We start from the raw sequence: 25,967 nt of genomic DNA on the forward strand, positions 1-25,967 counted from the left end.
CCACACACACAAACAAAAATCTTGTTCCTTGTGGCAAAGCACAAGCTCTGGTAACTCTGGTGGAAGGAAGGCAATGGCTTTGCAACGAGCTTTGGTTCTGGGGTTCAGGAGTTAACTCGGGCCCTCCCAAGTTTCATGACTTCAGACACTGTGAGTGTAATGTCCTCAGGTGCTAATGTACCAACGTCACAGGACCTGAGGGATGAAATGAAATCAGCTGACATGCCCAGCAGCGTGACAGAGCCCTGGGCCTCAGGGATAGCTGGCTCCTTCCTTGCTCTCACCTCAGCGGACTAAAGTGCTACAGGAAACGGCCAAAGGCACTTTCTCTTGGGGGGTTTAGCAGATTTCACTCACCGAGTTTTTTTGTTTTGGTTTGGTTGGTTGGTTTTAGTTTTGTTTTGTTTTGTTTTGTTTTTACTGTTACTTGGGGCCAAGTTAACTCAGCTAAGTCCCTGAGACCATCGAAGAAAGCAAAGGAAGACTGTCAGCCTGCAGGTTGGCAAGGAAAGTCCCACATTTGGTGGACATGGAAGAGACACCACAGCCAGAACCATGACAACGCAACTTGTCAGGAAGGCACAGGGTGCTGGTGGCTTTGTGTGGGCAGTGGACCTACTCACACTGGTTCATAAGCCCGAGAGGGCCAGAAGAAGGATGGCTCGTCCCACTTCATAACCCTGTAACTGCTGTCCTTAAGGGAAGCAGTGTCGTGGGCCATTTCAATAGTTTTTGACTGGGAACCCTGCACACCCAGCAAAGCAACAGCTATCAAAATTGACGAATAAATGTTGCAGAAGCCTGTTAAGTTCTGGAGAGGGTTTCAACAGGTTTCCAAAGGCAGAAAAATCTGGAAAGATCTATGCACACCAGTGATGAGGGGAAGGCAAAATAAAACCGTGGATCCCTCGGAATACCAACACTGGCTGGCTGGAGGCTTCACTTGCCAGCAAAGGTCCCTCTACTTAGACAGGATGCATCCCTGGACCCGGCTTTGAAAGGCCTGTGAAGGGCAATTCACTGTCATTACCGGATATGAACTCACTTTCTGAGGACCTTAAACCAAAGGCAATGAAGCGGCCGCCCACTCCAGGGCACTAGCTCGGGGAAGTGGAGAACTGCACAGGACTCACTGTCAGGGTTACACACACGCCGCTTCTCCTAGGGCCTGAGATTCCAGAGGGTCTAAGGTGGCCCCTGCCCCTCCTCCGTGTCTCAGCTACAGATCTCAGGTCTCCCGCTCCAAGCTATCTGAGCACCCGAGGCAGCCCTGGTCACACGGGACAGCTCCAGGAGCACGGCCTGCACCATTATAAACAAGGGTAACTTTGAGCCCAAGGGACAATGACCACAGTGCCCACACCCCGAGTCGAGGACACACACGGCAAGAAGTTAGTTCCCTCTGACTTGTTTCCAGCCCCCACACTTTGCCCTTCTCAATTACTGACAAGATGAAGAGAAGATGTGGTCCACACCATCTCTGCTTGTCACACAGCCAAGCAGCCGCATGGAGACCAAAAGGAGGATGCTCTAGGACGTGCCGACAAGGGCCTGAAGAAAGGTTGGCACACCGTGTGTACACCTGCTAAGGCACCGGCCCTTCAAGCACCGGCTTGTCCTGACCCAGATATCAGACGAATCAGAAAAGACGAGACAGACAGGGCCTAGGAGTGCAGCCATTTAGAACCAACAAATGTGGAGCAAATGAGCAAACAGATTTGTCCAAAATCTCCAACACAGGATTACGCCAACATGGCCTAGAACTTCCGTTCCCCAGCGCCAGGCCTGAGAAGTCCTGCAGCTACAGGAGGCCACGGTGGGAAGACCTTGAAGGCAGGCGGGAGATTCACTCACTCTGAACACACAAGTCTTAGCTCGAGACACAGGTGGAGTTAAACATGAATGAACCGTGGGCAAGCTGCTGATAGCATACGGGGCACTGTCACCAAGGTGACTTATTCAGCCATCACAAAGTGCCATCTGAAGTTAGTTAAGAAACCAAACTGAGGGTACCCAGCTAGCTAGAGGCAAGTCACGGCCATGTCAAGGTCAGCCCGCCTTCCCAGCCCATTGTAGCACGAATCTTAAATAGTCTTATTAATAAGAACAAACGTGATGCCAGGTATTGGGGTCAATGCTGGAAGGTCAGAGAAGCAGAACAAGCCACAGCTTCCTCACCTCAATAATTCCTCAGCTGATCCTGTTTCTTTAGAGTGGAAGCTTCTCAGTCCTCATCCAGAATGAATCTCAGCTGAACTGTGCTGTTCAAAAGCCTAAAAGCTTAACCAGCTCTAGTTCCTGGTCCTCACGCCTTATATACCTTTCTGCTTTCTGCCATCACTTCCTGGGATTAAAGGCGTGAGTCACCATGCCTGGCTGTTTCCAGTGTGGCTTTAAACTCACAGAGATCTGCATGGATCTCTGTCTCCCAAGTGATAGGATTAAAGGCGTGTGTACCACCATTTTCTGGCACATTTCATGTCTATCTAGCGGCTGTTCTGTTCTCTGACCCCAGATAAGTTTATTAGGGTGCACGATATATTGGGGAACACATTATCACCACAGCCCATCTCCCCTTTCCACACTACTAAACTCAGACAGGATCCCAGAATCAAAGCTACTGAGTTTGAAATGTCAGTCACCAGCCTTCATATCAAAACCTAAATCTCATACCCCCAGGATAAGTAATCTACCCAAATCAACTCCATGGCCAAACATGATTGGGACAGAAGGAACAGAGTAAGAGGAAGGACACCATGAAGAAATGCAGACTTGCCCATCAGTCAGACAGACAAGACACTCTTACCCACTATGTGACCTTGGACAAGGTACTTGACCTCTGAAGCTTGATTTTTCTGCCCAGGAAAAGGGGTACGCCAACAGTGACTCCTCGGGGTACCAGAAGTATTTGTAAAGCACTTTTTACAACAGTACCCAACAAGTAGCAAGTGTGACACAGTCCTGACCAAATACATAAAAGAATATTGCTTGGTAATGGATCAAGACTGCCCAGCCCCCACAGCAGGGGTAAATAGCAATGCTTCTCTTGGTTGTTGGGGCTTCCCCAGACTCTAAGACACATCCACTCCAGCCGGGACCCTGACACTATCACAGAAATGGACTTTGTCTCTTCATGCCTTTGGTGACACACACAGCTTTAGGTACTGAGGCTTCACTGCCCTAATTCATACATCCCCTGCTTCTAAGTTTCCCCCAACCCTGGGCTGGGGGTGCAGCTCCAGCCGAGTGTCTGTGTAGCATGAACCAGCACCCCATAAACCAGCGTAACTGTACATGTCAGTAATGCAAGCATTGCAGAAGTGGAAATGGGGGATCGGAAGTGCATAGGGAGTTCAAGGCCAGCCTGGGCTACCAGAGACTCTTTTCTATAAACAAGAAAACATACATACATACATACATACATACGAACAAACAAACATATCACACCCAACCACAGGAAGCGGGCAGAGCAGGGATTCCACCCTTAATGAAGAAACTGAGGCCGAGTGACTCAGCCAGGACTGGAGGGCTGTAAGTAACCCAGGGCCGATCAAGAAAGGCTCTACCTTTAATCCTGGTCCCCAAATGTACCATCCCAGGTGATAGGTTTTGTCTTTGTTTCTTAAATATTTCAAAAGGTTCTCGTTATGATTCACGCTTGAAAAGTGTGTATGCACACAAACACACACTTCAATTGTGACAGAGAACGGCCAGCAGATTGAGGAATACATCACTGCCTTGGAAAGCCATGCTCTCACTTTCTGGGTAATGGCAATATTTGCTTCTATAGGAAAATAACAAGAAAAGATTCATGGTGTATAGCGAGAAATCCAAGGGAGTCTGCTTAAGTGTATTAGGGAGTTTATTATGATATAAACTGGGGAGAAAAACTCACTAAACAGGATAGGCAAAATCATCACAGAGTCCTGGAAGGCTGATGGCAGGGTAGGCCCCTGCTGCCTCTAGTCCCACGCTGCTTCTGCCACCTGAGTCAGTCCACATTGTCCAAGCCCATGAGGGAGAGAGAGACAGCAAGGTCTACGTGCCCCCTCAGGTCTTAAGCTAGCCCTGAGGCCACGCCCTAGGGGCTGGTACCTCAAGGCCATCCATGGAATAGGTACCCACTGCAATAATGTGTGCAAGAGAAAGTGAAAGGCTACCCGAAAGCTGAGAGTCCACATCCTGATGCTATCTATGGTGTCGCCCGTAGCCACATAGAACCACTAAACCCCTAATACACGGCTTGGGCAGCTGAGGAGTGCATTTCGATTTCACCTAACTGTGTCTGTACACCTAATACACGGCTTGGGCAGCTGAGGAGTGCATTTCGATTTCACCTAACTGTGTCTGTGTCTCCATGTTCGTGTGTCTAAATCTGTAGGAGTATGCACCTATGGAGGCTTGAAGTCACCATCAGGGGTCACTCCTCCTCAGGAACAGCCCACCTTGATTTTAAAAGAACTCCAAGAAGCTTTCAAGAGTTCCTCAGCTGGGAATGATATTTGTGCTCCCCTCCCCTCCTCCATGCTGGCACGCTGGCAGGCTTGACCTTGGACAGGTCTTCTGCAGGCAGCCGAAACTGCTATGAATTCATGAGCGCGGGGATTCTATCATGTCTAGGAAATACTGTTTCTTCCTCAGTTTCTGCCTCTTCCAATCTTTCCACTCCCCTCTAGAGGTTGTCCCTGAGCCTTATGGAGACAGAATGTGACGCAGATGTCCCATGTGCAAATGATCACTCCACAAGTATTCTCTACACATTGGCCACTTGTGGGTTTCTGCATTAACACCATCTACTGCACAAAATTGCTTCTCTGACGAGGACTGAGATTCACTAATCTATGGCTAAAGATACACATCTCTAGAAGGCAGTTGGATACTATGTCCGTTCAGCAAAAACTGGTCATTTTGCTAATTCCCTGCCGGGTTCCACCCTCCTGAAGGCTTAAGGGAAGTTCCTTGTCTGTGTATCCTGCATAATGGGCGTTAACAGCTTAGATGCAAGATTGTAAAACATCTGTAGGGAACTTCTGCCCTCCGGGGTTCTCCCATTGTGCTGTAAGCCGGTATTTAAGACCTCCTCCCTTCAATAAACGGCTTTCAGCATTAAAAAAACAAAAAACAAAAAAAAAACAAAAAACAAAAAAAAAAAACGGTCGTTTTACACTTGAAGCCTAACAGTTCCCCTGTCTCAGATATGGGACCAGATTTCTAGTACGAGGCATGTGAGTCAGATCCTGTGGACTATGGATACCTTAAATACAATCAGAAGGTAGAGTTTGTTACTCCCATAACATTCATGCCATGGTTGCAATAATCCACGGGCCTACCCTGCCAGGACAGTCATTATTGTGGCTCACAGAGTTCATAGCTGTTGATAGCTTTTCTCTTAGCAGCTTACATACCACCTTGTCCTTCATTCAAAGGGAGTCCTTCATTGGCCTAGACTTGGTTCATTCAGCTAGACTGAATGGTGGTCAGTGAGTCCCAGGGATCTGCCTGTCTTTGCCGTCCTAACACCGGAATCACAAGCACACACCAGGACATCTGGTTGTTCTACATGGTTCTGGGGAGCAAATTCAAGTCTTTATGCTAGTGTGGCAAGCGCTTTACTGACTGAGACAACTCTCTAGCCCTTATTCACTTTTAATAGACACACTATTTTAACAAGGGTGGATAATTCTTTCTTCCTCTTAGTACACTACAGTCATCTCCTATCACTTTGTTGGTTTGCTTTACTATTAGAATGGCAGATGGACCAACCCACCTAGGGGAACTCACATTTTATTTAGGAATTGCCCTATGGAAGGACATTTAGGAAGATTCCAGAATTTTGGGATTGCAGAGGATGAGTCCATTTGTAGGTCTTGGGGCCCTAATGTGCTTCTGATGGCTGGGTCTGATGGTTCTTAGCCAGCTTCATTCTGTGGCTCTAACATCCACCCACACAGCAGTCCAGAAATAGCACATAGGAAAGGGCTAAAGGGGTGATGATGTCTCTGGTTCCAGTGGATAAGACACCACAAGGCTGTGTCACTCTAGCCTGGGGATCATCACGGTTCTTTGTTTGGTTTGGTTTGGTTTTTGAGACAAGGTTTCTCTGTGTAGCTTTGGAGCCTGTCCTGGAACTCACTCTGTAGACCAGGCTGGCCTCGAACTCACAGAGATCCGCCTGCCTCTGCCTCCTGATCGCTGGGATTAAAGGCGTGTACCACCACCACCTGGCCCATTATGGTTCTTTCTGTTGCTCACAGGCAGGCAGAAAGAATGACCTGAGCATATATTCTAGACAAAATTTTACACAGCCCAGGTTGGCTTTGAATGCACAGTGAAGCTGAGGATGACCTTGAACTTCTGAGTCCCTGAGTGCTGGGGTTACAGGTATTTGCTACCACAATAGGTTTATTTTTATGTCTTAATCCCCAGAATTCATTAATTATTACCTGATATGGCAGAAGCTATGATGAAGTTAAGCTCTTAAGAGCAAGTGATTATCCAGGATCTGTGGATTCTACATGCAATTCATGCAACTTCAAAAAAAAAAAAATGGAGTAAAGACGAAGGAGCAAAAAGACAGACAGATAACACAGCAAAAGATGGGAAGGCAGAGACAAAGACAGCAATGATGCAGCTACAAGCCAAGGAAACCAGGAGCCTCTCAGAATCAGGACCAGGAAAGGAACCAACCGTCTCCCAGAACTTCCAGAAGGAACAGGGCTCCAATATAACTTGACTCTGGACCTTGGCTCTCCAGAACTGTGGGTAAATACATTTCTATTGTTTTAAGTCACAAAGGTTGTGGTAACTTGTTACAGCAGCTACTGGAACCTAATACGAACTGCATGCATAGCCTCAGACTATCTGAACTACAGTGCCCAACAAGAAGAAGGAACAGGGAGAGTTTCCTTGTAGAGATGTTGTGATGATCAGAGATATTGGCTGGGAAGTACAGAGCATGGTTCCTATTACTGTCCAGGGAATGGACAAGGCAGAGAGGAGCTTGAGTCACAAAATACAGACAGCAGAGGTCATGTTGATGGCCATGGTCTGTGCTGCCACCAGAGACCATGTTAATGTGTGATCTGTGCCGCCACTAGGGACCAAGTTCATATCCGTGATCCAAGCTGCCACCAGCTGCTCTGGGCAAGGAAGCTTCCTTTGCAGTGGTATCGATGAGTGCAGACTCATAACTGAGACTGAGAGACACTGAAGGCTTCCAGACAACCTCCCCTGCCCCAAAAGGAACAATCCAAAAAGTAAGCTATTGATGCTTAAAAACTGTGATAAAGACGCTGACGTGGATGGCTTCCAGCAGGAAGGGGCGGAGCGGGGGTGAGAGTGGGGGTGTCAGCTTTCTTTAAATGGCTGGCCACTGGGAGTCTGACCAATGAGTATATGGGCAACACAAATTAGACTTGTTTTTTGTTTTGTTTTTTGCAGGGAGATGCAAGGGTAGAAGGGTGGACCTGGGAAGGACAGGGAGTGGGTGTGATAGGAGTGTGCTGTACAAAATTCCCAAATAAATAATAAAAATGTTAGGTTGGGGGAAACAAGCAAATGGCCATTACTGTATTTTACCATTATTTCTTTTTTTTTTTAATTTATTTATTTATTATGTATACAGCATGTATGACTGCAGGCCAGAAGAGGGCACCAGATCTGATTATGGATGGTTGTGAGCCACCAAGTGGTTGCTGGGAATTGAACTCAGGACCTCTAGAAGAGCAGTCAGTGCTCTTAACCTCTGAGCCATCTCTCCAGCCCGTATTTTACCATTATTTCAATCTTACCTCTGGTACTTGATTTCTTTATCTTCTTGGTGTTTGTTTGTCCTAATAAGCATATATGCCAATTCTGTCTTTTGGAGAAGCTGTATCTGCCATCTGTGTTATGTGTGCTCAAATATGCATTATCCTTAATAAAAACTTATTCTCCTGGGCCGGGGTGGGGGAGGGGACACAGACAGGGTGGTATTACCACTTCTGTAGGACCCTGGGCAGATGACTCAGAACAAGCATGAGGTTAGGCGTAGTGACACAAGGAAGACATCCAGAAAGAGTCTGGTAAATGCAGTCCACTGTTGATGAGTATCACCACCATCACCCCCACAACTCTATTCATCTGCTGAATCGGATCGAACACAACGCCGCAGCCAGGTTGCCTTACACCACACCAGCGGACTTCCTGATAGTGCTGGAGGTCGGAAATCCAAGACCCAGGAATCAATGGGGTTGGTCTTTCCTGAGGCCTCTTGCTCTGGCTTGCAGTTGTCCACCCTCTCACTGGGTCTTCCCTCCATATTCTCACAGCCTGAGTCTCCAGCTACTCAATGGCTCCTTTTATGGGTTACTAACAGACTGGGCTAGGGCCACTGGAACAGCCCTGTTTCAACTAACCATGCTCTTTACACACAGTGGCTACAGCTTCAGCACGGGGACACACGTCAGCCCATATCACCACCACCATCACAGAAAGCTCAAGTCCAGTGTCTCTGCATTGACAATTTCTCTTCTAAGGACCAAGCTACCTAAATTGCCATGTAACAGTGCTTTAAGTTAGTAGATTTGGGTGCTCAATGGTCCACTTCAGTTCTGGACACAGCTAGGGTGTGTGGCTCACAAAGCCACTTGGAGGGTCACCGAGCTTCTGAGAGGCATCACTGGCCAAGTGGCTCTCTAGGTGCCCCACATAGGTTCTTTGCCAAGCTCTTAACCAGAGGTCCATGAGAAGATTCTTGGAAAAGAATCTGTTGCCTCACTTTCTCCCCACAGCTGGCAGGGCTGGGGTTTGGGGTTAAGAAAACAGGTTGTGGATGGCACACAGAGGCAGGGATTGGGCATGGAGATGGGGAGGGGCATAAAGACAGAGATGAGGATGGGGAGGGGGCATGGGAATGGAGATGAGGATGGGGGTGGGGATGAGGATGGGATGGGGCATGAGGACGGGGGTAAGAATGAGGATGGGGGTGGGGCATGAGGACGGGGTGGGGATGAGGATGGGTGATGTGGGATGTCCTTCTGCACACTGCGAATATGCGTTGTTTTTATTGGTTGGCGAATAAAGCTGCTTAGGCCTATGGCAGAGCAGAATATAGCTAGGTGGGAAAGCCGAACTGAATACAGGGAGAAAGAAGGGCAGACTAGAGAGAGACACCAGCTAGCCGCCCAAGGAGCAACATGCCAGCAGACCAGTAATGCCACGGCCAGATGGCAATACATAGATTAATAGAAATGGGTTAATTTAAGATGTAAAGGCTAGGAATAAGCCTGAGCCATCAGCCAAGCATTTATAATTAATATGAACCTCTGGGAGATTATTTACAAGTGGCTGCAGGACTGGCTGGGATTCAGAAAAGCCTCAGCTAGAGATGGGGATGGGGCATGGGGATGGGGTGGGGCACAGGGGTGGGATAAAGCATGAGGGCAGGGGTGGAGATGGGAATGGGGAGAGGGACGGGGATGAGGACAGGGCCTAGGAATGGGCTGGAGAAATAGAGCATGAAGACAAGAACAAGATAGGGTCTGGGGATGGGGATACAAAGCATAAGGTCAAGGTTAAGGAGAGGGTCTGGGTACAGCGCCCAGTGGTGGGGAATGATACAGGGACCCTATACACCAATACAAGGGCAAAGGAAGATGTTACACTTAATGGAACATGCAAATGCAACCCTCTAAGGCTCCAGTTTGGCCTCTGGGGAAAAAAAAGGAAGTAGAATCATGACACAACAGCTCAAAATAAAGAAGTGTGTAGCTGGTAATGACTGGAGGCTTCCAGGAAAAATCCACTTTGAGTGTAAATAACAAAGTCAAAGACAGAGCCACCCAGTCTGATGTAACCCCCAGGAACAAGAGAAGAATCCAGTTCCAAGGCAGACAGAAAAGAGCCCAGCTCACATGCTCCCTCGGAGCTCAGCAGCCCCTGCCTGGCATCCTGAACACAGGAGCCAGTGTCTCCCTGAAAGGCAGGGACTCGCTAGGACTCGGCCCCACATTCACAGTCACTGTAACTCGGCGGACCTGTCCTCTTGACTGTGGCAGAGCAACTTTGTAATGATGATGGGAAGGGCAGAGCTAGTTCCTAGGGGCCTGCCAGACAGCAGGCACTGGCCCTGTGCACATCCTCCTCTCACAAACAGACTGAGGAGCAGAGGCCTCAAGACAACCATAACTGCTGTACTGGTTAGCATTTTGTCTATTGGATACAAGCTGGAGTTGTCTGGGAAGAGCAAATGTCAATTGAGGAACTGCCTCCATTCAATTGGCTTGTAGGCAAACCTATAGGGCATTTTTTTTTTTTTGATTGATGGTTGATTGGGAAGGTCCATCCCACAATGGGCAGTGCCACCTTCAGGCAGGTGGCCCTAGGGTATATAAGCAAACAAACTGAGCAATATGTGAGGAGTAAGCCACCTTAAATAAACAGCAATCCTCTGTGGTCTCCTTCAGTTCCTGCCTCCAGGTTCCTGCCCTGATTTCCCTTCATGACGGACTGTAAGATGAAGTATACTCTTTTCCTTCCTAAGTCGCCTCTGGTCATGGTCTTTATCATGGCAACAGGTAGCCAACTAGGGACACTTATACTCACACTTACTCAAATCAAAATGTGTCACACATTTCATACTGTGTAGCACCCAAAGTCCATGAAAGCCCTTGCACTGGCCCCTCCAGGCACCAGGAGTCAGGTTCTGTTAACCATCCCCATCACACAGAGAAAGATGTGGGGTTATACCCTGGCAAATTTATCTAGGTCACACACTCATGAGAAAGCGTGATGGGACAAGAATCCAACAATGAAGGACCCACAGCACTCCTGTCGTTTATGTCCCTCCGTCACATCAACACCTTCAGAGACTCCCCAGGGTTCTGAGAGTAAATCCTAGGTCCATCTTAATACCCTCACCTCCAGCTGCTGCGTACCAACTCAGTGGCCCACATCACTTCCACCACCACCTCCAAGATTCCCCACCCAGGGCCTTCCCTCGTGCTGTGCCCTCTGCGTAAAGTAGCTCCCATCCCATTCTCCAGGCTCAAACCCACAATTCATCCTCTAATCACGAGAGCCCTCTTTTCCCCTCACCCCTTGATGAGTTCTCATCACCCCCAAAAAGCCTCCTCCTCACCGCCCTTGTGGTCTTATCACCATTAGCCTTGTAAACATGTACAAAATTGCTACTTTTTTTTCCCAACAAATATTTTTATTGACTCTTTGGGGAATTTGACAGCATGCACCCTGATCACACTCACTTCCCAGTCTTTCTATGGCCCCCCAGCCCTTGTGACCTCCCCTCTCAACAAAAAAAGAGAAAAAGAAGAAGAAAAAAAGTCCAATTTGTGTTATCCATTGACTCACTGGAGCACGGTCAAACTCTCGGTGGCCTATCCCCAAATAGAACCGAGTCCTTCCCCTCCAGCACCCCCACCGGAAGTCATCAAGTATACAGAGCTACATTTCAGCATCCTTATCACACTTTATAAGAGTTCACTTCAATGGCTTCCTGTTTAGGCTGTTACTTTTGAGAGGTGTTGAGGGGGCGGGCAGGGGTTGTCACAGAAGCCATCCATGTCCCTCTTTCTTAACTGTGTGTCGACAAACATCGACATCACTGCTGAAGTAGCTCCCTTGCCCTTTACAGTCTGTGGAAGGACGGATCATGGGCCTGCACACGGTTTCTTGCAACAGCACAGATGACAAACACTGCCCCTGGCTGCAGTAAGGCCAAGGACCCACACAGAGCTCTTGGTGGCAGCCCGAAACATGGACGTCACCATGGCCTCAGGTGGCAGTGCAGGCCACTCACACCAGTATGGCCCCCAGCAGCGGCACAGCCCATGGACACCAACATGGCTTCAAGCCGCAGCACAGACCATCATAGGTATCCACCATGGTGTTAGGTGGTATCACAGGCCTCGGACATCAACCTGGACCCTTGCTGCATCAGGACCACTGACCCACACATGGCCCTCAGTGGCATCACAGACCACCGTGGTCCTCTGAGGTCTAATCCGGGAACTGAACCGTTCCTCATCTCAGGCCTGCATCACTGCCCAGAGCCAGGGCTATCTTGAGGCTGGGCGGTGTGTTCAGGGGCTGAGCCTGCATCTACATAAGCTCCAGGCTGCTGTACAACACCCCGCCAACCCCACTGGGCAATGGCATGCTTCCCTGTCACCCTCAGTCTTCTTTCACACCTGTCTCACACACACACACACACACACACACACACACGCACACACGCACACACGCACACGCACGCACTGCTCAGTTCTTCCATCCTTCCCACCTGCCCATCACACTTCATTCTAAGTAGCAGCACCTACCCGACGGTTCCCTCACCTGTGTGAGAGCCCAAAATTGTTACTTTTTAAAAGGCCCGTGGTCTCAGGTGCCCTGTGGTACACCCCCCCCCCAACTGGGTGTACTATGACGTGATGGATCTATCCAGGGAGGCTTGGAAAGAAAGAAGGCTGAACACAGCTATGTGCATATGGTTCTGCCATCACCATAGAACCGCTCGGGGGTCATTTTTTAATATTTCAGTTCAGAGCATAAATTGACTATGGAACCCTGGACCAGATCATGCTTGTTCCCCTTAGGGCTTCAGCGGGGTGGCAGGCACACCAGGGAAGTCTCTTTTCTGTATGCTTTTCTGTACTTTCTGAATTTGAAATGTAAACCTGGATTATCTATTCAAACAAACAAAGACACCAACAGCGGCTCCTAAGGCCCTGGGAGAAAAAAAAATAAAGGAAAAGAAAAGAAAAGGAAGAAAGGGTCTGTGATTTGTTCAAGGTGGTCAGAACCAGAACTTGGCTTCTGATCTCGAGTCAGGGCTAACAATGACAGTCTGCTCGTTCATGTGCGTGTTCGCTGAGTTTATTCAGCAGCTCTCCCACAGCAGGGCTGCTGTGGGGAAGGACCGGGAGGCTAGGAGAAATCGCTGATGGAAGAGAAGAGGAAAGATCAAGCAATTCCACCCCCCCTTCTTTTGCATCATACATCACAAACTGACCAAAACTGGCCAGCTCTGACCGCAGGGGTGAGCAAGGGGCAACCTACCTGTCATACTAAATAGCACCTACCCAGGTCAAAGAAGACAGTCATTGCACAACCCAATTAGCTCTTGACATTGGGATATTAGCCCATGTGGTGATGTTCCCTAATATACTGTGTCTCCCAATGAAATAAAGCTTGCCTGGAGATCAGAGGAAAAAGCCAGCCACTATACAGAAGTCAGGCAATGGTAGCACACGCCTTTAATCCTGTGTCACTCGGCAAGCAGGGATCTGTCTGGATCTCTGTGAGTTCAAGGCCACACTGGAAACAGAGCCAGGCGTGGTGGCACACGCCTTAAATTCCAATACTAGTCAACCATGGAGGTCTGGTGTTCTGTACAGACAGACAGGAAGTGACAGAGCTGGGCAGGAAGAGGAAGTGATGTAGCTGGACAGAGAGAGAAAATCAGATGGCAGAACAGCAAGGCATATAGGCGTGGGTAGACAGGAAGTAGCTCACCTTTGGAAGCTGCGGAGTTGGTGAGGTGAGGTTAGCTGTGGTTTTCCCTATTCTCCTGATCTCTCAGGTTTTCACCCCTAAATATTATTATATTATATATAGTAAGACTGTTTAGAAATTTGTCTATAAGCCAAATTTTTCCTGAACTTTCCCTGAATTTGCACACGTGTGTGTGTGTGTGTGTGTGTGTGTGTGTGTGTGTGTGTGTGGTGTGTGGTGTGTGGTGTGTTCACGTGGTTATATGGCTGTATACTCATGCACACGCAAGCAGAGGACAGAGGAAGAAGTCTACAGTGGGAGCCCTGATTTGTTTCTCTCTATCTTACTCCTCTAAGACCATATCCCACTTTTTACATAACTGCTAAGGATTTGAACTTGGGTCCTCATGTCTACACTGAGCCATCTCCTAGACCTAAGATATTTTTAATGAGATTTTTTTTCAAGGAATTTCTAACTGCTAACTACTAATCAAACTTATTCATCTGGCTGGGCACTTCAGAGACCAAACACATGGGTGTTTGTTTTATCCATCATAGCTACAGCCCCCAGCATTCTCAGACCAGGGCAAGCCGTTTTTCTTCCCATGGTCTGTTGACTTTATCAGTTCACTAAGGGTTTGGCCTCCCACTAGCCAGGATTTTCTTCTGCTTGGCTAGCTGTGCGATCTCCTACTTGCTGACCCTACACAGAGGTGTCGACAGAAGGCACCTCTGAGAGAGACCCCCCCTACAAGAACTTGCTCCCTAACATAACACGGCCCACAACCAGCTATGATGGGCTCCAAGGCACCACTTCATCAGATCCACTCTGTCTGAGCTCACTCCATCATCTACTCCTCCGCTGAAACACAGTATCATCTCTCTCTGTTATACACACAGCGACTCAAAGAGACAGGGGGAGCCTGCAGCAGCCCAGCTATCCCAGAGACACAAAGCAAAGCAAAGCCTTTTGAGCCGATGCAAGAAACCAAATCCACACTTCAGAGCCACCGGATGAAAACCAGGTCAGAAAGAGGCTGCTATTAAGAGTAGGATTATTGTCAGGCAGTGGCGCACGCCTTTAGTCCCAGCACTCAGGAGGCAGAGCCAGGTGGATCTCTGTAAGTTCAAGGCCAGCCTGGTCTACAGAGTGGGTTCCAGGACAGCCAGGACTACACAGAGAAACTCTGTCTGGAAAAAAACAAACAATCAAACAAATAAACATTCAAGAAAAGGAGAAGGAAGAAAAAGAAAGAAATGACAATAAAAAAAAAAGAGTGAGATTGTTTCATCAAATAAAATGCCTAACATGGTAATTTTACTGTCATTATTACTCTTAGTTGATTAATATTAACTATCACTAAAGACTGGTTGTGATGGACCAGGCCTCAATTTGCATTTCTTATCATTGGTAATTTCCACCGAAATCTAAAGAGCTGGCTTTATCAGATCATACCTGCTTTGTAATATCTACAATGCAAGATGAAGAGACTGAGGCATGGAGAGTCACTTGCCCAAAAGCAGAAAACTAGCAAACGTGTCCTAAAGAGCGATCCTACAGGACCCCAGAGTCTGGACTCGCAAACACTCTGCTTTACACATGCATTTGTTGGCTGCACCGGCTGCCATGAAGCTGCACACCGCCCTTCCTTCCCGCTGTGAGCATCACTGAGCTTCCCACCTCATCCATTCTCCCTCACCCGAGGAGCCCTTGCTTCTCCAGACCACTTACTTAGCAAGCCACAGTCTTTGTATCAATTGTTCTGAGTCCGACCAGCCCTGAACGGTTGAAAGTTCTTCAAAGCAAATGTTCCACCCATCTTCTTACACTGTAAGCTGATACTGAGCACAGCCCTGGGTACCCTAAAAGCACCTGAGGTACTTCTGAATGAGTGACTTGAGAACAATTTTCTAAGTCCCCAGGAACAGCATTACAGAGGGGCCAGAAAAATTCTCCCTCACTGATGATCCAGCATGCACCCATCTAAACATTACCATTGACAGGGACATTGTGGACCAGAACCACATGGGCCAGGAGTTCTGCGTCCGCTGATTGGCCAGCGCCATTTATAAACCTAGTAGGGAAAAGAGGCAGACTGTATAGCAGAGCACACTTCTTTTCTTAAGGACCAAGGTTTGAAAGTCTGTGGGGCGGCTCACATCTGTAATCTCAGCACTGAGAGGTTCAAGTCAGTGTGTGCTACACTGTGAGACCCTATCTCAAAAATGGACAAACGAAAACAAAAGAAAAGTCTCTACCACAAAAGGCTTGGGGATAGACACTGGGTCTTACAAACAAGATTGAAAAGGCCCAATGGGAAAGATGAGCAACTCTCAGCAACTCCCTGGTAACCAAACCAAGAATCTAGAAGTCCAAGTGTGGACACTCTTCTACATCCGAGCAAACAGGATACAAGCTCAGGGGTTGACCTTGAATCAGCAGAGGTCACCAATTATCTGGAAGACACAGGACACTGGTAATTTAGTTTCACCTACAAGTATAACTATGACAGTACTACTTGGACCAGAAACCCACTGCATAATTAACCCCCCCCCCCAAAACCCCTTCTTTGGTGCAAGTTAAGTAAAACTGTGGGAAATACCACACTTCTTATTTACTCACCTTGCTGGCCCCACTTAAACATCAACTTTCTTGGTATGCACATGGTTTGGGTGTGGCCCGTGAATGTTATCTGCAGTGACTCTGCAAAGCCTCCTCAGTGGTAAGCCAGAAAGTCTAGACGCAGGCAGTAGCTGAGACGCACCATTATGGAGCAATTACATTTCTGACATATAATAAATATAAAACACTGATGGGTGAAGGAGCGGTCAAACGCTACTGCCTGGCAGCCAATGGCATGTTGAAGTGCTGGGGAATGTGCTCCATGTTGAACATGCTGTTCCTTGAAAAGCAGGTCTTCCCTCAGAGATAAAATGCTCTTTCCTAAGAGAAGCAGTGAAGAGAAAGTCACCTCCCCAGGTCATAGGTCAGGGGAGAGGCTCGGCAAAGCAGAGCCATCTCAAGGCAATCATTTCACGGAAGTCACAAGTCGGCCAAAGTCTATGCAACTCAACTGCACGCCAGTGTGTGCCAGGACCTAAGCGGAGGAAGCCACTGGGCCATAAAGAAGACTAAAGAAACTACCCGCATAGAGTTCAGGGTCTGTCAGCAAACATCCAAAAGTAGTGCTCTCACTGCAGTGGGCACCAAGGTTACTGCAGAAGATGGCCGGTCCAGACAGCCGGAGGCAGAATGTTAGATTATATTCAGAAATGACCCATCAAAGGAGAGCACACTGGACAAAGGCATGAGTTACCCAAGCAGCAAATCATGGAACGGCATAGACTTCATCATATTACTCAGAAAAGGGCATAATTTTTAAACATGAATTGTTTCTTTTTTTGGAATTTCCCATTTAACATTTTCATACTAAGGTTGCTTATAGTTAACTGAAACCAAGAACAGTACCATGAATAAAGGGCAACAAAGCAGATTCCTGGACCCTCTCCTGGGGATTTTGAGACATTAACCCTGAGGCTTGGTACTGGTTTGTGCCAGATGACTCTAGTATACATGCTTCTAGCATTGATAACATAGGGTTAGGCCAACATTCTCAACCAAAGCAAGGGTGTCCAATTTCCCTAGGGGACAGCCAGCACGTATGGAGATGCTATGGATTGTTACCACTGTGGGGCCCAGAGCAGAGGACACCCTGAGTATCCAGTAGATATAGGCCATCTCACACCAGCACAAGAACTCTGCAGCTCAAAATGTCAGCAGAGCCAAGGAGGAGAAACCTCGCTTCAAACCCTGGCGTCTGGCACAAACACATGTTCTGAGATGCTACATGACTGATAGCACTCTGGAGTGGGGTGCTACAGGGTCCCACTAGATCCACAGATTGTAATGTCCTAAGATGTCTTTGTGACCCTGATATGCAGCAATTTCTTATGAATTAAAACATCCCATCAAGGGCAGGGGCTCCTTAAGACTCAAGAAGTAAGCAACTTCCAAGTCTTAGGAAGTTACTGAAACTCTCTAGATTCACAAGCCCCACCCACCCCAACAAACTTAAATAACCAAGAAAGACTGCTAAGAATAAGAGACTGTCCAGCCTGTCAATCTGCCTGAATGTCATGCAGAGAGCTCCAGGGTTCCCCATGCTGGGGTAGGCTTTTGATGATACAATTGTCTTTGAGTCTTCCATGCCGTGAGGAACTCATAAGCTCATTGGTTCAACAAGTTGGACTTTGAAGATATCATTACTTTGCGCGGTCATTCATTCCCTATGTGAACAGACATTTGTGCACATCCTTCCAGGAATAGTACCACACAACAGATCTGTGTGCGTTTTGAACTTCATCCTTGGCCAACCTGGATGACCCTTTGTGGGAGGTCAGTTTGACAAGATTTGTGGACAGCAAAGGTGAAGTCCAGAACAACTGGGAAGCCATGTTCAGAGTTCTCTCAAGGCAGAGCCTCAAACAGATTCCCAACCTCAACTCCCCAACCTGTGTGGTCTCCCCGATGCCAGTAAAGACCAACAGTGGGCTCAGATAACAACTCTGCATTGACACTGACCTTTGGCAGATGTGTGTGTGTGTGTGTGTGTGTGTGTGTGTGTGTGTGTGTGTGTGTGTGTGGAAGGGCATGCCATGAGGGTTTCTCTGAGGCCTAAAAGACATTTATTATCCTGCTGGTAGGTGAAGTTTTTTGTTTGTTTGTTTGTTGTTTTTTTAAATCATTTCAAACACCAGGATTACCAAGTCCACCCACTAATTTTGCCTGCAGATAACACAAGGAAAATAGCCAAAGGGCTCCATGAGCGGAGCAGGGAGACAGCTGCCCGATGCTTCAGAGTTCTCCAAATGCCTGCAGAAGCTGACTTGGTCTCCCCCTGAAAGGGGAAAGGACGATGAGTCAGTTCCAAAGGATTTCTGAAGCACTCAACAGCAAGAATGAAAGGATTTACCCTGAGGAGCTAGGCTGCTGAGGTCAGGAGCAGGTTGGGACAGGGTCTGAGGCCGCTCAGAGCAAGCTAACACAGACACATTTCAGAGCCAGAGGTAGGACTGCCTCCCAGTGCTGAGCAAGGAGACAGAAACAAACCTTTAGCTGTGGTTCCGGGCTCTGCTTAAACTGACGACTATCCCGGTGCCCCAAACAGACAAAGGTACCCAACACAGTCCTTTCTTTAATCCTCAGATTCGTGAGCAACCCAGCTCCCTCCACAAAACCAAGAACTCAGCCGGTGTCCAAAGCACCAGCAAGGCTGGAAAAAAAAAAAAAAGCTCTGTGAAGTAATAAGAGAAGCGAGACCCAGAAGGCATTGCCGGTGAGTGAGCATGAACCTGAGGAGGTACGGTGCGCGTGAAGCTCTTCTACTGACACCTCAGAACCGAGAGGGGGCCTGAGAGCACAGAGAACGGCATGTGTACATCCACAACTCAATGTAACACTAATTACACACCGAGCATACTGCACAGGGAATTATGCGGGACAGCAGCCGGGCAAGTGTTTGCCAGGTCCACCCGTAGACCACAGTCAAAAGAGGAAGCGTCGTCTGGAGAGTGCATCACCCTCCAACACCCTCCTAGGCTGCCTCAGTGAACTGGGTTCTCCAGAGGCTGCTGAAACTGGCTGGACTTGGCCATGAGCTCCTGATTTTTATAGCAATGCCATGCATTACTTGCTATGGAATGCAAGACCTGGATAGAGAGACATACACATACAGCCAGTATCTCTATACATTTATACTCTATGTAAAAGTTTCTAAAATTCTAGACTATGTTACAGCTAAAAAAATACTGCAGGTTTTTTTTTTTTTTCAAAGCCAGCTTCAATTTAATAGAGTGTTTAAATTCCTAGTTAATGGTAATTAGAGAGCAAGCAGCATCTCTTTAAACGCTGCTAGACAGAATTTAATCCAATTTGGTCATCACTAACCTCTGGGCTTTTCCCCCCTCTCTTTCTCTTTCTCCTAAACGAAACCCAAGCATTGATCTACAAAAGCTATAAACTGGCAAAGCATAAGAAAAGAATATTTAAAGAGAGATTGAGTGACTGTTCCCTCAAAGGGCCAAGTCCAATTAAAATGGAAACAGGTCTCACAGGCTCCCTTACATCTACAGCCTATAAGCTGGCTGGTGCAGAATAACAAAAGGCACTCCCAGGAGTGGGGGACTCACTTTCCCACTGCTCTCTCCCCACCCCCAACCCCACCCCACCGCCCCAGAGCTGCATCTGGCATGTCATTCACCAAGTCTTATTTGACTGTGTGACCGAGGGCCACTCCTGCCCAAACCAATGTAGAGTTTGTTCTCTCTGTCTTCCTTTCCTTCCGCAGAACTAGCCCTTCAGGCCTTGGAGTCCGATGACCTCCTTTTTCCCATTGTAGAGTCCCCCACGTAGCTGGAACTGATTCAGAAACTTCCATGTAAACCACTACAACCATCTCGAGAACTTGGGAGTCTGCCAGACTGTGAATTATCTCAAGCTGATCTCTGATGGCTTGTCACTGTCTTGTCATCTATGTCCCCAGTCACTTTCTTGACTCCCATGTGGAGTCTTCCCTTGTAAAAAGCAAATGCCTTCTGCTTACTGGGGTACCCTTGTTTCCAAATTCTGAACCCCGAATCCTGGACAAAATACACAAAATATCTTCCTTTCAAATTCCAGCCACAAAGCCAGGCGGTGGTAGCGCACGCCTTTAATCCCAGCACTTGGGAGGCAGAGCCAAGCGGATCTCTGTGAGTTTGAGGCCAGCCTGGGCTACCAATGAGTTCCAGGAAAGGCTCAAAGCTACACAGAGAAACCCTGTCTCGAAAAACCAAAAAATAAAAAAATAAAAAATATTCCAGCCGCAGAAGTATTAATTCTCTCAGCTATGTGAGTAGACAAACATTATTTAGAAACCCTGCCGCTAACATATTTACAGTCTGCATAGAGGCAGGTAGCTCTATCGACCGAGCCCTTCGAAGATGACAGACGTTGTAAGAGCTCCTTCACAGACACTCACATGCTACTTCTCAAATCTATCCGGTGCTGGACAGTTCTGCAAAAGGGACTAGAGAGAGACAGAGAGAAAGGAGTTTGCATTTGTTTCACCTGGTACAAGGGTTGTATCACAGGAACAAACAGTCCTATCACCAGGACAGAGTAGTGTGAACAGAGCTGAAGCATCACAAGGGTTGCCCCAAGCTGCACCTTCTCCAGATGAGGAGATTAAATGTTGAACATACACTAAGTTAATGAGTAAGCTGAAGACAGAACATTCCGGTAAGCCCTCTCCGCAAGTTCTCAGGTGGACATGGCAATGGTATTCCAAGACAAGAGGGAGAGCTTTTTCAGTGAGTGTGTGCTCCTTGCCATTTGGAAACAACACAACCCGTGGGCTGGGGAAACAGTTCCACTGGTAGAGTGCTTGCCACACAGGCAGGGGAACCGGAATCTGGATTCCCAGAACTCACATAAAAAGCCAGACCTGAAGGCGTGCTGTAATCTGCACAGGTACAGCTGTGCAAAGGAAGATCCCAGGGACTTGCTGACTAGCCAATTAGAATCAGTGAGAGACCCTGACTCCAAAAAGAAAACAGAAATCAACTGAGGAAGACACCCACATTGACACACACACATGCAATGCAATATGCATGTACACACAGACATAACACACACACACAAATGTCATCAACTATATGATGATGTAGTGAACATCTGGGGAATCCCACAGAAGGGGAAGACATCTGCAGCCTCCAAACCTAGAGTGGCAATCTATTCTGAGCTCCATCCCCTGTACACATAACCTAAGACAGACTACTTACGTTCTCTGAGCCTCAGTGTGCTCACCTATTTAGTGGGCATGCAGTAGTGCTCCACCATTTTGGTGAGCCTATAATATACCAGGCTCAGTGCAAAGTGTTTTTATCATAAGGTATGAAGAGGTGTTGACAGTTTTCCCTGTTTTCAGAAGCAGGTTTTTCTTGACGTTTCAACATTAAAGATAACTGCTAAAACCACACCCATTGAAATAAATGCATATTCACATCCCTCCAAGATCTGAAAGAAATGAGCTTCAACGCTTCAGAAACCGGCTAGACTCAGGTTAGACCTAATGCAGGAGGCTTATTTCTACTACCAGCTTTCATTTACACATTGATGGGCCCAACTGTTAGAAGTGTGTTTAAAAAACTAGAATAGGTGGGAGTGGAGAAACCAGAAGACAGCTTGACAGCCTGGTCAACCATTGCTTGCCATCTCTGAAAGGCAACACGCTACAGAAACTACTCTCCACAGCAACGCTGGTCCTCTCTGGAGCTCAGGACTGCAATGAGAGGACCCCTCTGCCCGGTTCGACCTGGCAGACCATCCTACTCTCTTCAGGTGTATAAGGAACCTCACTAAGAGCTAAGTTTAAAATGTGGCTAAATTGATTTCCATAAGCTTCATTTCTATCCTGGTTCACTGGCAGCTTGGTGTAATCAGTAACAGCGCCTACCTCCAGAGCAATTTAGCAGAACTAACAATGCCATTTTGCAGTATGTGGAGGCAAGAAATACTATTACTTCAAACCCTAGGTGGTCAAGATCACTAAGAGATTGTCAAAGGCTCAGTCTCCAAGGCTGATCGATGCCCTGCTGAAAGACGGCAGGGGGAGGGGACAGGATGAAGCCTGATTGTCCTGGACTGCTGTGGTCATGATCTTGGGTTTCTGAATTTGCATGTATCGCCTGGGTAAGGATTCCAAAACTCCAAGTTTGGGATGCCTGGAGATTTTTTTCCATGCGGGTCTCCGCAGCAGACTTGTAGCTGAGCCGGCGCGCGTAAGCATCTCGTCTTGTGGGGCGCGACGCAGCGCAGTAATTGAAACCTTGCACACCGCAGGATTGCAGTGGCGTCTATAAATACTCTCCACTTTAGTGCTGACAAGCAAAACGCGGGCTTCTGGCACCACGGAGGAAGAGGCGGCGGGGGCATGTGATCCCCGGCAGGGCGAGCATAGAAATAGGGGAAACCCCTATTGCCCACGAAGGTGACACCCTAGAATCTATTCACGAAGGACCCTTTGCAAGCACACCTGGTTCAGGTCACAGTCCAGGGAAGACTGGGCGCGAGCCCTGGGAACCTCTCCTCCTGAGGCGCGGGTCCCACAGCGCCCCCTGCGCGCAAAAACGCGCTGTGTGCACACGAGGCGCGTGGAGGAAATCCCGGCCCAACGCCCCGCGGGCGCGAAAGACGAAGCGGAAAGGGGACACCGTGGCTGCCCAGCGCTAAGCCGCAGCAAGCTGTTCGGAGCTTCCCGCCACCAGGGGCCAAGTCTCCCGCGGGCTGTCCCCTAGCTACAGTGGCCTGCCCAGCGCACGGAACCAAGAGGCCGCCTTGTGCTGCCTCGGCTCCCACGCCTCCCTTCAGGAAAATAAGGGGACGGCCGGGAGGATCGGTTTCACGTCTGAGTCGCCCCGTGAGCAACCCTGGCTCTGCAGATATGCCCCTCGGGCCATGGGAGGACGAAACAGACACACGTACTCTTTAGCTGCCTCCTAGCTCACTATGGGTCCCACGATCGGCAGCATTCCCCCAAGCCATTCACAGCGCTTCCTCGCCCACCGTGACCCACTACGCCAAGGGTGGCCTGCCCCTTCCCTATCCACTTCTTGGTGGTCTACCTCCCTCCCTCAGCATTCAATGCGAAGGCACCTTAACCACGCGGAGTCTCCTCTCAGACTCTCTGTCTCCGTGCCCTCACTCCCACCCCCAGATCACGCCAGGCGAGTTCCTTTCCAAGACTGTGAAGTTGCAGAACGGATGACTCCAGGCCCTCCAGGGACTTCCCCACTCACCCCCTTGGGGTCCCCGGCGTGAGTCACCCGAGCCGAGCCGAGCACAGCCGCCACACGCCTCCGTCCCAGACACAGCGCGCGCAGGAAAAAAGTTTCCGCCGTTCCAGGGAAAGTTTTCTTGCTGGAGAGAAACAAGTGATCTGGATGGTTCTCGCCTTGCTCTCTCTCCCTGGGTCCTCCTCTCCCAGCTCTGCCCTCCGCCTGGTCGCATCCAGCTCGGGTTCCTCTCCGGAGTAGCTCCCGGAGTGGCTGGTGACTGTTTCCCTCCTCTCTCAACTTACGGCCGCCTCCTCTCCTCCCCCCACCTCCTCCCACTTTTCCTGTCCGGTGCACATCGCTCTAGTTTCTCTCCAACGCCCCCGCCTCGCTTCACCCCATCCCACGCCTCCTCTCCAGCAACAAGGGGAGGCGGAGTGGGGGACCCTGCGCTTAAATCCACTTCGACAATTTCAGGAAATCCAAGTTCGTGGTCCTAAAAAGCAGAGGAGGATGCTGCAAGTCAAGGAAACTCAGAGATACCTTTAGCTCGCCCAAGAGGAGATTGGCATCCCCACTGTTAACCACAAGATAAGAAACTGCCCAGGAGCCCAGAGGTGTTTGTGCAATCAGATAAAAAGGAGAGGAGATCTGCAGAACTTTCGTGAGGCTGACAAGGTTTTTGTTGCTGCTTTGGGGCGCGCAGGCGCAAGGTTCTCAAACCGATTCCACACTTGTTTGCCTCTCTTAGCGTTGCCAAACGACTTTAAAGATCTGGGATTCTCTTTCCAGGCGAAGGAGTCACCAACACGACAGGTCTTCAGAATTGAAACCACAGAAAACCAACCAATTCGAACATTTAAAAACAATATAAAAAATATAAAATTGCAGTTATGAAGTAGCAACGAAATAATTTTATGGTTGGGAGTCACCACAGCATGAGGAACTGTATTAAAGGGTCGACGCATTAGGAAGGCTGAGAACCAATGTAGCACTTTGGAGGTAGAGGCAGGAAGACCAAGAGTTTAGGGCATCGTGCTCTACACAATGACTTCTATTCCACCCTGCATTATATAAGCCCTAGTCTCAAGGAAAAAAAATACTTTTATGCAGCTGTTTGCAGGACTCCCTGCTTGCATAATTTTATTCTGTGGTTGAGCAGGAACTACTTTTAAAAGCGCTGTCCGACCTCATATTATTAACATGTGAACTTCAAAACCACAGTGACATTTGATGAAGGAAAAGATGTATGTGCCCTTTTTTGGTTAAAAGTAAGCATGGGTTTGCTTTGGTCACCATAACCCTATGAAGCCTTTGTGTTAAGGTGTGGGTGTGGAGGAGTCTCTGAGCCCCAGGAATGTTAGAGAAATCTAAAGGACTCTGAAAAGAACACCCCCCCCCCCTTCATGGTCCTTAAATCTCACTCTTAAGAATCTTTTCTAGGAAGGTTGGAGGAGGGAGGACAGGGGAATCCGTGGCTGATATGTAAAATTAAATTAATTAGAAAATAAAAATATCTATAAAAAAAGAATCTTTTCTATAGCTGTGTGGGGTGGGGTGGGATGCACAGCGTAGTGCAGGAGGTGGAAAGCCTGGGGAGCTGGGCGATGACGGAGAATCAAAAGCTGGCCTGGCCAGCATGGTGGCTGCAAAGGCCCATAAGTCCAGCACTCAGAAGTGGATCTCTGCAAGTTCAAAGTCAGAAGGTCTACATTTCAAGGCTACACAGAGAGACCCAGTCTCAAAAAAGGCGGGGGGGAGAGAAGAGGAAGAAAAGGAAAAGGCCAGAAAGCCTGCAGCTACAAGGCAGGGTTTCATTATATATATATATATATATATATATATATATATATATATATATATATATACCTTCCTAGCCTCGGGATATTATCCAGTTACTGAAGAGCTGCAGGGCCTCAGTTTACTCTTTTGAAATGGCAATAAACATAATAGATATCTCAGAGTCATTGATAAGGATTTAAGGAATTCACAAGGAGGAAGTACCTAAAATCTCTACAGGAACTCACTAGACAGAATGCTATTATTACTGTTATCCCTGCTGTAAGGAAAGGATAGCCTTGAGCCCAGGCATTTCCCTTTCCAGGGCTCCTCCCCTACAGTTGTTTGTTCAAGGAGACCTACTGTATTCTATCTGCCTGTAAACAAAGCACCAGGAAGCAGTAGCCAGAGAATCTGAAGTTCCAGGTCAGCCTAGGCTGGGTAAGGAAATTCTGTCTTAAAATAAAAATAAAATTGCAATTCATTTCTTCTTCCCAACGTCCTTCACTCCACTCCTTTCCCCCTTTAGCACCCATTACCTTATAATATACTACATACCACATACATTAATTCTCCTAAGTTAATCTGCCCCTCCCATCTATCGACATATAGAAAGAACCATCTAAAAGCCATCTCTTTTGTTCACGATAGTGTCCGACTTGCTAGACTAGCGCCAGGCACATAGTATGTCCATGGTATATACTGCAGAAATAAATCCATGAATAAATTCATTCCACACTGACTGCCTCTGATGGGCAAGGAATTGTGCAATGTATGGGGTAGGGGAGTGGGAATTAATCACTAGACCTGTCCAAGGAGGAAACCTTCTTCCCTGTGGAAAAAGTACCTTCCTGGGAAGTATTCACAGTGAAGGAGAAGGGGAGG

The 25,967-nt window shown here is 48.1% G+C and overlaps 1 protein-coding gene across 1 annotated transcript in view; it reads right to left on the reverse strand.

Moving 5' to 3' along the window:
- Positions 1-23,557, reverse strand: part of Prr5l (proline rich 5 like) — an 85,770-nt gene extending 62,213 nt beyond the window's left edge. The window contains exon 1 of the mRNA XM_042275798.2: positions 23,328-23,557. The gene's annotated coding sequence lies outside the window, so the exon portion shown is untranslated. The remainder of the gene's footprint in view (positions 1-23,327) is intronic.
- Between the last annotated feature and the right edge of the window lie 2,410 nt (positions 23,558-25,967).

Source organism: Peromyscus maniculatus, chromosome 4 (genome assembly GCF_049852395.1).
Source record: "Peromyscus maniculatus bairdii isolate BWxNUB_F1_BW_parent chromosome 4, HU_Pman_BW_mat_3.1, whole genome shotgun sequence".
Classification (NCBI taxonomy): Eukaryota; Metazoa; Chordata; class Mammalia; order Rodentia; family Cricetidae; genus Peromyscus; species Peromyscus maniculatus.